Below are 13,663 nucleotides of genomic sequence, written 5' to 3' on the forward strand. Positions count from 1 at the left end.
TCAATAAATCTAGTGTTATGTGGTTCACACCTAAAATATTACAGAATATTTCCTGCCCTGCTATCTTTATGGATGATAATAAGCTGCAGGAGGTTGACCACCAAAATTTCTTGAGCATAATTTTGACAAGATGTTACGATAAGATCACCAAGTCACTGATGTTTGCAAGCGAGTAGCATATTATCTGCATTTATTAAGTATTCACCATAAATCTTTAACATTCCCAATCTTGAAACTGTTATCTGAGTCATTGATCTTTTCCAGAATAACATATGCTTTGCCAGTGTGGGGTCCATTTTTAAGAAAAGATCAGATTGCTCATGTGCAATGGCTACAAAATCGTGCCATCCGAATCACCTAATCGTTAGTAAGTTTGATTATGTGACTTCACATCATAGGGAATTAAACTGGCTACCTGTTTCACACATGGTGCAATTTTCATGCTGATTACCTACCTAGAGGATTATAATAAATCAATTAATATCAATAAACAACCAAATACTAGAATCAACCTATCAATGTTGTACTGCAGTTTAAGACTATCACCAAAACTTTTGATGACAGAGTAAATCCTGGTGTCATCTGCAAACATTTTAGCATTGGTCTCACTAAAGTCAGGAATATCATTGACATTCAATATAAATAATGATGGTCCTAGGAAAGAACCTTGAGGTACCCCACTCCAGATACTAACCCAATTAGACACATGTAGACATCCATTGATGACCACTCTTTGAAGACAGTTAGCAAGAAAATTAGATAGCCATACATACATAGAGATGAATTACCATGAATACCATATGCATATTATGCCTCGAGCTTAGAAATCAATCTACGATATGGGAAGAGTCAAATTCCTTACCATAATCTAAATATAATTATCATGTTTGAGCGCATGTGGGGTTTGACTATCTATAGCTACTATAGCTATAGTGCTAACATCTCACGATGTGTACGGCTACGTATGTAGCTAATGAAACCCAGGGGATATAGCAATACACTATATAACACTAATAGTCAGTTGGCAACATGTGCCTACAGCCAAAAGTACATTACAATATTATTTACTATAACTATGCTACACATTCTTACCTAACTACTTAATTTACATACATTTACAAGTGATACAGTATTACAGTAAGTATTATATTTACATACAGACATACTTTAGTTGCAAGAGATGCAAGTTAGAGGTGGGTGGCTTGGACTGATGACACCTCAACTGGGGCAAAGGCAATGTAGTGAACGGAAATCAGCCTTAATGTCACATTTTACAACTGGAATATTTATGATTATAATAAGGCATTACAACTAGACTTCTACTTAATTTTACAGTGATATAAATCAGTAGTCATTACCATGAATTACACGAAATTCTGTGAAATATTTTAACAGGTGCATAAGTACTTTAATGATGATACATAAAGGGTAGATTTATATGTATTTCACATGTGACATTAAGACTAATTTTCCAAAATCAAGTCACATAAATTTTAATGCTGTTGCCAAAATTTGTTAAAAACTGGTTCCATAGATATTTTAAAGTTTGTATTTAATCACAAGAAATGATAAATTCAGGTCAAGCACAGGCAAAGCATTCCAAAGTGATGGTAATCTGTGAAAGTAGGAGTGGATAGACATGTAGTTTAACTGGCAAGGATGAATTAGCGTGTTGCAAGTATCGGATCTAGTATTGCCAGAGCTAAATTTGATAGGATTAATAATATTAAACAGGTTGATTGGAGTCTTGATGGATTTGATTACAAAGAGTATGTTCTGGATTTTGAACAAGTACATCAATGGGAAAATCTTCAGTTTAGCCAGTCCAGATTCATAACTGCTAACATAAGAGTATGAACTTTGTGGCATGATGCTGAATTTGTTTATGGTTCAGTATACCTTTTGTCAAATGCGGGCACCACAAATGAGTGCAATAAAGAAGTTGTGACCTTAACAATGAAATTTTAGTTAATGCAGTGGGTGAATGATTTGGAATAAATATGCAATGTATTAGCCCTAAGGGAGGTATAGGTGTATCAGATATGGTGTATAGGTTGTGTTAAAGATATGATTGCAATTGAATGATAGATGTACAAATTTCCTCAGATTGAAGTCCAAGTCTAAGTTCTTAGACCAAGTAAACAAGGCAGTGGTGTCCTCCTGGAGAGAATTGTGGTTGGGAAGAAGCAATATGACTTTGTGTCTTAAGTAGTTTACTTAAATGAATATAAGTTGACGTATATATACCAGGAATAACAGGGGGCCAAGAAATCCCTGTGGCACTCCTGAAACAACAGGCAGCAAATCAGAGAGACAGTTGGTGATTTAAACACTTTGGTAATGATTCAGCAAGTAATTCTTAAACCAAGTCCATAGCACACCAGATATTATAATTATGATTATTATGATTAAAGTACCTGGTAAAGGCAGAACCTGTATACCAGAAGGCCTTATAAAGACCTAAGATGTTTATATTAATTGTACTAAGTATGTTTGAAAAGTAGGAGAAAGAAGAAAAAATCCATGACTGGACCTGGGCAGCCTCAAACCTGCAGTCATCTGATTACCGCTCGAACGCTTACAGGAGTCTGCCAGGTGGTCAGGATATTTTTGTCTTACTATTTTCATGTATTTGTATATCCATAGGAACCCTAGAGAGTGACTTATTATCTCTAAGTACCCCAAGTGGAACCAAATGGACATTGTTTTATATATGATTAAAGTACCTGGTAAAGGCAGAGCCTGTATACCAGAAGGCCTTATAAAGGCCTAAGATGTTTATATTAACTGCACTAAGTATGTTTGAAAAGTAGGAGAAAGAAGAATAAATCCAGATATGCCAATTAACCACGGAAATACTATGAGACACAGTATCCAAAGCTTTACTGATCATGATGTCAAGTTGATTATACAATGTGATTTAGTCATATCAACTGTAAACCATTAGCATTATCTACAGTGATATCATCGTGGTAAACTGCAATATTGTGTGACTGATATACTCCAGTGGTTGGTGTAGTGCACTAGTCATCTGACACAGAGGTATCATGGGGAGTACTGGCTTCTCTGTAATAGGGAGGAATTGATGGAGACTTGGGATGATCTACTCCACTATTAACTGACTGAATGGCACTATCCATAGAGAAGGCAACACCATTATCAACATAGTTTCCATCTGATGGTGTACATGAAAAAAACACAATCATTGTCTGCTGGCAAAATCGCAGTAGTTATTGCCTCAGTAAAATTTTGTGGTTGTGATGAAATGCTGCCGTGGCCACTATTAGCAGTAAAATTAACTGCAGTATGATAGTCCAAGTATTGTCCTTGTATGTTGTGACCAGGAAGTGGGTTACTACTATCTGATCTACTAATAAACTTATATAGAGCTCTCCTGGATACTAGTTTTAGTACAAGATGCTTTGACTGCTGCAACCCCGTGATTGATGTTAGTGTGTGATAGTTACCCAATGCTTTCTTTTGCTAGATGTTTGCTTTTGTGATAATCAAATTGTGTCCGATATCTAAAAACTAGGGATAGAGCCTGGAAAAATTTGGTGTTTCTCACTCTTGTGTGAGCTGTTTTCGTATCCATAGAAATAAATTAGCATTTCTTCATTTGTTACAGTAGTTCTGTAGGAAACAATAGATTTGCACTCTTCATTATTATTTTGCAATTCAGTTTCTTGAATCCACTTGATTACTTCTTCATTCACACTAAGGTTTTCAGTTGTACTTGAAGCATCTCTGCCAATTTACAGGTAATTGCTGTCATTATCAACAACTAGCATCTATTAAGACAAACAAAACACATAGTATTATTGTACACATGCCATAGATATTTTAACTGCATAAGTTCTAATTGTTAACAAGTACCTGTATACACTGCATATTTGGGCAATTAGTTTGCAAACTGATTTTTTAGATGTTCACAAAACTTTTATTAAAATTAGCTTGGCATTGCCATAAGTTTAGACAGCACCTTGTAGAGTATTGTACAAGTTTACAGGAGTGATGAGTGATGGAAAGGTCAAGGGATTTTTTCACAATGACAGAGGAATATGTATACAGATGAATTACATTGAGTTGTGGGACAAAGCTGATTAAAATAAGAGGAAAGTATATACATGCAGTGCAGGTCTTTTAGCCAACATCATGCATGTACACAGTTGTACACAGGCATCCTTTATCAATTCAGGCCTCAAATTAGCTTGCCAGTGAGCTTGGGAAACATCAGCCAGCAAAAGCTGACTATATACTGGTATATACATAACTCTGGCAAAATTTTCATGGTAGCAAAATTTGATAGTGCATTGTGTATAAGCTTTTTGTATCTGTGGCAAAAAATTAAACCTGCTATCATTTTTATACTGTATACTGTAACTTTGAATAACTTGATGTGTTTGACACATTTTATGACTAGTACAGTAGAAGAGTTGTGGAACTAGCACAGTAACTATATATGATGTCTATAAGTTATAGTACAGTATATCAGAGTAGGATTAGTCATTAATACTAGTCTAAGGTGAAGCAGAGGACAAGTGCCAATAAGATAATATGTGACCGGATTTGCGAAAAGGTACCTTTTTCACACATCTGACATACCAGCAAACAAAATGATGTAACACTTGAATCCTTATATTGATTAACTTGCTCTCAGTAACAAAATTTAGCCAGATACTGTAGCTACATTCATCGAAAATTTCAAGCAATTATATTCCAAGATCAAAATGTTATGAAGTTTCAAAGTTCAAGAAATGGGTCAAATTTTGTGTGTGAAAAAGGTACCTTTTCGCAAATCTGGTCACATATATCATAGCTGCATGCAATATTATGTGGCCTCTATCACACTAGGGTTTTCAGACTTCTATATACTACTGCTTAATTGTTTTAATTCCTTGCATTGATTTTATCTCAGCACCTTACCAGGCATTTTAACTAAGGTAAAGCATACTATTAATTGAGGTATGGCTTCAGTAGGATATACATTATTATGATTGTGAATCTACCAATTGCACATAGCCAGAATGACCATTAATCGAAACTCAAAGTGTAGCAAACCATTTATACAAGAAGACACATTTTAAGGAACTAACGGTGTCACAGCTGCATGCTGGTAAAGTGAATACATTTTTGGCAGAATACAGAGCCATAACCAAGGTAGATCTGATAAGCGAACACAGCAGAGGGGGTCTACACCTTAAAATGTCATCCTTCTTAAATGTCCATGCATTGAAATTGATTGAATGCACTAATGACTTCAATGAGCTAGTGTGTGGGTGTGTGCGGTGAGTTGCTGTGACTTCCAGAAGTTATTGCCTGAAATCTTATATGTAACTGGATTAATTTTTAGTATAGGTTTAATTTGTACTAAGAGTTTATAATGCCTAACACATTATAAATTATTGTTTGTACTTACAGGGTTGTATAAGAGGAGTGCCAAAATACAGATGCAGATTCTGAAATAATTATCACAGTAATCCATTCATTATTTCTGGCAGCACTGTATAGTTGTATACTCAGTACCCTCTGCACAATTATAAAATTTGTCATATAACTCAGTTTAATGGTATGCAATGACATTGGCCAATGTTTATACTGTAGGTTGCATGTACATAACCTCCAGCCATTCCTTAGGTTATTGTTGCTGAACTGATATGCAAAGTTGTGACTGTCACAGTGATCTTAGTTTTGGTATTGTCTCTTAGGCCAGAGACTAAGAAAGTTTTGTATAGATATACACTGTACCTGCTGACTATATAGGTCAGTGCATGGAAGTAAACTCTGTAAACAAGATACAATGTATGCATACAGATAAATGCGAGGAGTGTACTGGGGGGTCCTGAAACCCCCTTCAAAATTTGAACTTGTTGACTTGCAGCAAGAACACCAAAGTGAAACTATTGTAGTTTGGCTGCACAAATGTACAGAAATATGGGAATAGAGCAGAGCTACAGCGCATGTAATAGGAAGAACTTGCTTTAATTAAAAAGTGTTAAGAAGAACAAGAATATAAATTAACTATACAAGAAAAAGCACTAATAAAGATAAAGATAATCTATATAACATTGGTCCTTTATCATTGACTGATGCAGCATTGCTGCATTCCTAATTAATTTTCTGTATTTCTAATTTGCTAGTGATTTTCAATTGGCCGCCTTTTTTCTCCTTTACACTGACTTGAAAAGGTGCCAGATTACTAGCCAATTAGAGTTAAAGGGAATTGTAGAAATTCAGCAAGACTGCATGAATCAATGATAGGGGCCAATGTTGTATGATTTTTGTAAATAATTATACATGCATGGTTGTCAGTATTAAAGTAAAACGGTCATTATAAAGAGGTGATCTTTGTTGGGAGGTGGTCTTTATAAAGAGGTGACCACTAGGTGAAATTATCTTAATACACCTATTCCAGTCCAACATTCTATTCTACTGACTGAATCCAGGCGTCCCTTTCAAGTAACAAGCAATGAATTTTCCAACTTGGAGCTTCTAAAGCAGAGGGGGTGGAGCAGTGTAAACAGGCAAAATTAAGTTACTCAGTAGAGCAACAATATCATATCAGATTGGGAGTCTAGCCAAAGGAAAATTTTAGATGTTAAAAACCTATAGCTACTTTCATTGTGTAACTGTTGCAGCAAGCACGTAGTAACTGCATGCATGATTACAAACGTTTGTGAACATAATATGTGACCTATAACCATGGCTATATATATAGGTGGCTGGGATCTAGGGGGCACAGCTATAGGGGGTCTGAGGGGGCAAGAAGTTACAGGATAGAACAGTGTTTATTCCACTAAGAGGAGAATAATGGAACTCTAACACACAAATTATATTCGTTTGCATAGATATAACTTTGTTTGGTATAACTGGATAAATGAAAGGCATACTCTTTCTACGACTCTTGCTTAAGACTTGTTCACTCTACTATGTGCTCCCTTCTATCATGAAATAGTGCATCCACGTATTCAAATTATTAAACTTTGGTGCAAATTGATGTGCAGTGATGGGAAACAAGGAATAATTATAATAATGATGCCTAAGTAATCAGTGTGTTGTAGCTTGCCAGTGGTTAGTTAAAGCTATTGTATTTTCTTATTTTTTAAAACTAAATTTATTTTCACACATCCAGAGCATCAATCGTATAAGTAGCCAACAGCTACGTAAGTTCCCACCATTTTAGATAGCTTTTAACTTGAGGTTGGCTGTATCATAGACAAGAGATAGTGGGGCAAGAGCCTATTTACAAAATGTGTAGAGATGAATAGTTTACATTATGACTGCTCTATATTAGAGTATCCATGTTGAGGAAAATTTTTACCAGTGCAAATGTGCAGTTGTCATTATTTGTTGAAACTTGCAATGAATAATGACAATACCGATTGTGTCCACGTAGTCTAGTGAAAAATAATTATTTATGGTAGGATTTTGAATTGCCAACTTCTCAGAAAGTCTGCTGAAAATGCCTAGTACCACTTATACTAGTGTTTACAACAATCAAAGTAATATGTCAGTCATGATATATAGGAGGAAGCAAAAAATAAGGGTTGTAATCATATGGCTTTACAATTAATATTAATGCAGTTTAATGAAATCTAATCTCATTTTCAAATAGCTGTTTGTTGAACTTGCTGTTTTTAAAGTTATGATCGTTACTATGTATTTGGTTTTTGCTGCTGTTTACCTGTAAGGTGTACCCATCCAAAAACAGCTTATAGCTGTAAAAAAAGTGCTTAAAGCAGAGTTAACTGCGACAAAAAGTAATGATATCATAATGCGGCCATGTGCGAGGTGTGCAAGTTGTAAAATTAATATTAGCTAATCAGATAATACAATGTTATTGTTAAAGTGTTAATGAGAACTATGTGATGCTGCTAGTTTTTAAGTGTGTGAGCATCTTCATAAATGCCACACAAATTTAATTATCAATAAAGCAATGTGTATAAATTCTCTGATAGTAATAAATAGTTTGAGTTTGGCCACCTTTCCTTTGTTCGTAGCATTGCTGTATACAGGAAAGGCGGCCAAACTCAAACTATTTATTACTATCAGAGAATCTATACACATTGCTTTATTGAGAATTAAATTTGTGTGGCATTTATGAAGATGCTCACACACTTAAAAACTAGTAGCATCACATAGTTCTCATTAACACTTTAACAATAACATTGTATTATCTGATTAGCTAATATTAATTTTACAACTTGCACACCTCGCACATGGCCGCATTATGATATCGTTACTTTTTGTCGCAGTTAACTCTGCTTTACTTGGACGAGCACTTTTTTTTACAGCTATAAGCTGTTTTTGGATGGGATTTCAATACTTTTTGTTAGAATAAGCAATGCACTGTTGATAACAGTAGGTGAGTTTCCATGGTTTTGACAGAAACACCAGACTACAGTGACAGAATATTAAAATATAACTGTAATTTTAGTGGCCAGAGCCGCCCACATTGGGGGTAACTGGGGTATTTTGCCCCCTACCACAGCCCGAAAGGGGCCACTTGAATACCTGTTTAAAGAAAGATGGATATACTCTAATAGAGCAGTCAGGATCTAGACCCTTCTTTGCCCCTGGGCCCCTCTTTAACTCTTTTCCCTAGGCCCTCTAATTTATCTGGACGGCCCTGTTAGTGGCATGCAACTGCAGTCAACTAACACCCATTTTAACTAGTAAACCCTTAACAACACTTTGCCTTTCATCTTGTACTGCATTGAAACGATCAAGATACTCTATTAGAGCAGTCACAAAACAGCTGTAACACAGCAATCAATATTTAGCATAGTTACAACTTCTGCTTAGCATCGGATTGTATAGTTTAAATTACTAGCTACTTGCAGACTTTACAATATAAAAATATGGCACTTGTAGAAATGTGACTGTTCTATTAGAGTATCTCGATCTACTTCAAGCATTGACTAATTCAAGTGAAGAAGCTACGCCCTTGCCAAGAGATTTTGTGAAATGAAATGAGAATAGTAAAGAAAAGGCAAGTATGTACAGAGACAATAGAGGGGCGCGTAATTATGTCCTGTTGTAAATAAACGCCTTTAAAATTTATATTACTACTAAATAAACGCACCAGAATAGGCTTGTGTGGCTGTTGTCTCCAAGGTTGTCTCATTATTGGTCTTTTCGTGTTGAAGGGATTTAGTCGCAATTGGTGAGTTTAACTATACATGTATTTGTGTTGTAAAACTTAATTGTAAAAAGGCGATTAGCACATATCATGATAAACATGTATTTGTCACAGTAGAGTCTCTCAAGAAGTCACGATTATTACGAGACATTGGACCAGGGTAAAAAATTTACTGCTATATTTAGAGGTTGTAGCGTTTGTATATCTTAGTATCTTAATAAATAATCCCCCATGATCACTAATCACTAATAGTACAGTGAAAACTGGTCATTATTCAGGCCGTAGGGACAAAATTCTCTGACCTTGCCTTTTAAAGAGGTGGCTGCATTATGCGGCCTTAAAAAAAGGTAAGAAGCATGCTGTTCTAACTGGCTATAGAGATGGATTTAGTGTATGACAGCGTATGAGACAGTGAGTGCTGGCAGCAAGGGGGCAGCCAATCTGTTAGAGCACCAAAAGCACTGCTTCAGACATAGGTAGTTGACTGTCAGCCCCAAGTGTAAAAAGTTTCACTATTGGTCCTTATAAGCTCCTGATGAAGAAAGTGATGAAGTCATTATCCATAGGATATATTTTTCAGAGTATCCATTTCAGTTCTACAATATAGTAGCCAAGCATAAGATGAACATAACACAGCATTCCAGTAGTTTAGTGGTGACCACAACACTGCCTGAGTTAAACTGTGGTGAGATTTGAGACTACCAGAAGCCCTGGAATGTCTTCAACACATGAAATACCAAATATCTAATGCCTGGCTTTCATCCACAGTGGACCTGTCTTGGTGGCCACTTGTGTACAGAAGGGAAACAGCTGCCACACAGTCTTGTGAGCAAAACAGCTAGTTGCCACACCCCTTAATTATCAATTTGTAAAATCTTTAGCAAAATTGTGTGTGCGAGCAAGTGCGATGTGGCAGTGCCGTGTATATGGTTGCTGCCTAGCAGTGACACATCACGAGTATTGAAGTCGCAATGCGTTACTGTATCATCCATCTAAATACAGTCTCTGAATGTGTCATTTTGTGTAGAGAGCAATCTTCCACAAGAAGTGACCTGCAAGTTTCAGTGTATATTGTTAACCATTAATATTGTTCACAATATTGTGAACTATATGTACAGTGAAACCTCACTTAGTGGCCACCTCTTTAATAAGACCACCTCATTATATTGGCCACCTCTAGTAGGTCCCAAATATAGCTAAGCATTACTTATGACCTCATTAATAAGGCCACCTTGTTATTCAGGCCAAATTTTTTGGTCCCACAGCTGGCCATATTAATGAGGTTTCATTGTACTTATGTGAATTTTTATTTTTCGTAACTTTTCTTCAGGTTTACTGATGGGCACTATGAAGCATTGTTGACTGGTACGTGTATAATGTGGTGACTTGAAATGCTAAAACAGTACGTACCATGTCTTGTATGTACGTGTAATGTGTTGTAATGTGTCCACACATCCACACATCTTAGAAATAAATATAATTGTATTCTCTATAAATAGTCAGTTCCATTGTGCCACTGGGTCATAAGTTGGTTGAGTATGGATCATCCAGGGCACTTGAGTCACATTTTTTCCTGGCCAAGTGGATCTCATCCACTGACAGAATATACAGGATCAGATCACGTGTATAAATTACAGTGGAACTTGTTTATTGCCACCTTCACTCATTCAGCAGGTAACAGTGTATAAATTCTCAATTGGAATTGGCTTTTCAAGAGTGGTTGTCTTTCTATACTAGTGGCCATTAAGATAGGTTGTACTGATAGAGTGTACATACTAGAGATGCAACAATATCCTCCACTTAGTGTCGTTTGATAGTGATGCAATGGAGACTATGTATTATTGCATTTAAATACTATACTATTATATTGCAACTCTAGCACGTATTTATAACAGGAATGTTTGTTAACTGTTTAGACATACTGGAGCCACACCCACTCATCTGGATTCTACAAATGGAGTCATACCAACTTGTTGTCATCATACTTACTCGTTACTCCCATTGTGTTTGGATGAATATACATGCCGTCATGTGAGACTTGCTACCATGGCGGGCCACTGGAAAACATTTGCATAGCAGTTATATTACAGTCATTATTGTACAATTCTTACATTATTTTTGTGAAAAGTGTTTGGTATTCATGTGTCTCCTCTGTATGTTGTAATTACATGTGTGATTTTGTGTGGGGGTGCTATAAAATGCAACAATGCATGGTGACATTTGTATTAAGCGATTTTGCATGCTTCCTTTTAAGCTAGCTACATGTGCTAATTACTCACAGCTTGTGTCAACAACTGGTAACCACAGTTGTACTCTTGTGTCATTCTTTAAGCCGCGCCCTTAGAGGACAAATTATGTGGGGGCGACTAATTTCAAAACAAAGGATGGTATGCAGCACCATAGATTATATCTATGGACTATAATCTATGGCAGCACACTTCTTGGTGGCTATATGTACTGATTAACTACATAGAGCGCCAGTTCATCAATACCCAGTGACCGCAGTTGCAGGCCTGCCAACTCTCACGGGTTTACCGTGAGTCTCACGGTTTCACTACCCTGCTCAAGGGCAGCAGATCGAATCTCACGGTTTTTTGAGAAAAGTCGAGACCTTTTTTTTTTTTTTTTTGGTCTCAGCATAGCATCTACCAGTTTTTTTTTTACTACACACTGCAATACTACAATAAAGGTACAGAAATCTCAAGATTTTTTTACTTTCCAGGTTGGCAGGCCTGCAGTTGTGCTCTGCGTCATTCTTCTTAGAGAGCAAATGACGTGGGGGCGACTAAATTCAAATTTCAAACTAGCCATTCTCGAAAACAAATGTTTCAATCTGAACGAAACTTTCAGAACAGTTTAAAGACACATTGCCCTACATGCCAAGCGAGTATTGCGGAAAAAAACAATCTGGGATTTGTATTTGGCCTCTAGGTCGACTGAGCCGGGACGACTGAAACTTCGTTTGGTGCTGAAATCATGACTGTAGGGTAATCATGTATGGTGAGATCGATGATGTGAATCTTGAGGTGATTGAGCGAATACTGAAGCGATAACAGGGCGATCAATGTTCGGAATGCACAAAGGAACGCAAGGCATACACCTGCGGTTGCGTCTAACCGCATGCGATCAAAAAGAATCTTGTTATACGCAGAAATCCTACGACCTTTGAACTTCCGGTACCGAAATCACGTGATCACATTTCGGTTCCTCAGTCATCCGGGCACACGAGTTCCTAAAAGTGAGATTCTTCTTCTTTGGTGCTTTGGTGTTTTATCTGTTATTCTCACCTCAAGTGGTTACTTCGAACTGATGCTACGCGGCTTCTACGGTAAACCATAAAATGCTTTTGGTTCAGTTTCGCATCGACTGATTGTGGATCTTTGAGTGCTACTAAAAGAGCTGCAGGTAAACAAATGATTACTAGACTGACTACCCTACTGAATGCAACTGATTCTCTCTGTATTCGTGGAGAGTACAAGGTTTGGATATATAGAAACTACATCATATCATTGTTACCATTTCACCTATGTGTTGATGCAGTGTCAAATAGGACAATTTCACAGATGGAATCAACTGCCACTCGTTATCTGAAGAAGTGGTTGGACAGAACATGTCCGGCTGATGTCTGGTTTTCATCCTGGGCAGTTGTCATTTCTTTTGTGGGCTGCTTCAGATACCTTACCATGCAGTTAACTTAAGGCGTTGGTGTGTTCAATCTGATGTTAAGTGTACATTGTGTGACTCGACTCATCCTACCACAGCTCACATCCAAGGAGGCTGTCCTGTTGCCTTAACACAACAGAGATATACATACCGTCATGATCAAGTTCTTCACCTTCTGGCCTCTAAACTCAAAAGAAATATTTAGTGACAATCCATCTATCCATGTTTTTGCTGACCTTCAGGGTTTATGAGCTAGTGAAGCACCTCAAGCCACTATTCTATCTACTTTACTAATCACACCTTACTGGCCAGATATTGTTGTATATAACTCAGGCAAACCCTCTGTTGCTTTACTTGAACTAACCTGCCCTCTAGACTCAGAACACAGCATTCAATCTGCTAGGTCTAGAAAACAAAATAAGATTGAATATCATCGACTGCTTGCAGAATTTGATCACTTAAAAATGCCAAACTATTATGAAACTATTGAAATTAGTGTGCTAGGTCACTACCTACCTTCTTCCATTCAGAACATCAAGAACTTTATTGACTTTGTACAATTTTGTGTAACCACCAAATCTTCCATCCGAAAGATCCTCGACAATGCTGCTCGTCAATGTATGACATGTTCGCAAAAGATTTTTTTTGTAGTGATTGGTCAACCGAGCACTTAACTTAATTTTTGTCTTGTAATTATTGTTGTTGCTGTTGTTGTTAAGTCTTTTTTTTTTGTTTGTTTGTTTTCTTTTTACGTGTACACAACTTGCCATGCCCACAAGATCTCATTTTGCTTGATCTGACTGTGGTCGCACAAGACCGAGGACTAATAATGTATTGTATGTATCATCATATTACTAA

The sequence above is a fragment of the Dysidea avara genome, chromosome 12 (genome assembly GCF_963678975.1).
Source record: "Dysidea avara chromosome 12, odDysAvar1.4, whole genome shotgun sequence".
NCBI lineage: Eukaryota > Metazoa > Porifera > Demospongiae > Dictyoceratida > Dysideidae > Dysidea > Dysidea avara.